At 41.4% G+C, this 1,772-nt stretch overlaps 1 non-coding gene across 1 annotated transcript; it reads left to right on the top strand.

Annotated features, from left to right (window-relative positions):
- The first annotated feature begins 1,668 nt into the window (after positions 1–1,668).
- Positions 1,669–1,772, top strand: LOC132536026 (U6 spliceosomal RNA). Its single transcript, XR_009547725.1, has one exon. It is a non-coding gene; the product is annotated as a U6 spliceosomal RNA (small nuclear RNA).

The raw sequence follows: 1,772 nt of genomic DNA, 5'->3' as shown, positions 1-1,772 counted from the left end.
ATAATATCAAAAAATTAAAAGAGAGAGAGAACAAAAACCTGCCTTCTGAAACAAAGATGAAACAGAGACAGAGGCAAGGAAAGGCCAGACACCCTCCCCGGTGCCACACAGTGGTCAGAGGAAAAAGAATGAGCTAAGTCATCCTCATTGTCACGGAAGGGTTTAAACTGGCACAGAGTCCTTCGTCTATACTTTTGGGCAAAGTTGGATCCATTTCCATTCTTCAGATAGGTAAATGAGAGAGTGACCTTCAGAGGTCACAGCCAAGATGGAACGGACCCCTACACGATAGTATCCATGCTTGGGAGGCATTCTTTTTGCACTCGAGTCAATTGAGATCTTTTGGTTGTGTCATTTTTGGTGATTCGGACAGTGGTGACATTTCTGGGGACAGAATGAAATGCGGAACTCTGTTTGCATGAATGTACTTCACCTGGCTCAAAAACTGGACTAGGAAGACTGAAAAGAGAGATGAAACAAAAATCTGCACGAGAGAGCAATAAAGATGAAGCCAACCAAGTTTGAAAACTTGCCTCTCCTTTCAAACTTAGATTATATTGCACTTCTGTTAGCAAAGAAAAAATGCCCTCCTGAAACATACGCAACGATATATATACCAATGTTGCTACAGTAAAAGAGACAAAAGAAAAGGAAAGTAACAAACTGTTGGAGAGCAATATCTATATTCCTGATAGGGAAGCAAAAGAGAAAAAAAAGCTCACTTAATATGGTGGAATTGACATACTGGAATTTCCAAGACTGAGGCAGAAGAGGTACTAGGTTCCCTTGAATGTTTTCTCTGTGGGGAGCCTGACACCATGACGTGAGGAAGCCCAAGCTCCCTGAGGAGAGGTTGCTGTGGGGTGTGTGTGTGTGTGTGCGTGTGCATGTGCGTGCGCGTGCGCGTGCGCATGTGCGTGTGATTGGCCCGTTTCCAGAATCCCAGCTACCCAGGTTCTGTGCATGTGAGTGCAAAACTTTCAGGACAACTCCAGTCCCAACTTCCATGTAACAGCTACAACCTGAGGTAAGGTTCCATGCAAGAACCATGAGCTGAGCCTACTTTTCCTACAGAGCCAGAGATGGTAACACATACAGTGAAAACCACTAAAACGAACAGGGTTCAAGTCCCCGTTCCCCACCTGTAGGGGAAAAGCAAGTAATGCAAGTCTCTCTACTCGTCCTCCTATCTCAGTTTCTATCTGTCCTATCAAATAAAGAATCTATATGTGAAAAATGACCACCAGGAGTGGTGGATTTCTCATGCAGGCACCAACACCCAGTGGTAACCCTGGTGACAGTAATAATAATAATAATAATAATAATAATAATAATAATACCACCTACTAAGTGTTGGAAGGTTTCTTGTGTAGTAATAGGTCACTAGAACAGTTCCTGAAAGTGACTTCAAATTGCAGACTTGGTGACAACAGGAGAAAAAAGACACAGAGGTGGCTGAGTGTCACAGCTTTTCTGCCAGGAGTTGACACCATAGATTCAAATTCTGACCTCACAACCTTGAGTAATTACTTGCTTTCTTGAAACTTCTAAATCTAGGGTTTCTTTTTTTTCAGTATTATATTATAACTTTGATTTTTTTAAAATTTATATAATATACTTTTAAGGAAAGTATACAATACAATTGAGTTTAAAAGGTAAGGGAAAACAGTGCTTGCTCCAGCAGTCCATATTCTAAAGCTGAAATGATACAGAGATTAGCATGGCCCCATGCACAGGATGAAATGCAAAACTGTGAAGTGTTCTATATTTTA

Source organism: Erinaceus europaeus, chromosome X (assembly GCF_950295315.1).
Source record: "Erinaceus europaeus chromosome X, mEriEur2.1, whole genome shotgun sequence".
Classification (NCBI taxonomy): Eukaryota; Metazoa; Chordata; class Mammalia; order Eulipotyphla; family Erinaceidae; genus Erinaceus; species Erinaceus europaeus.
This window is presented reverse-complemented; position numbering and strand designations above follow the sequence as displayed.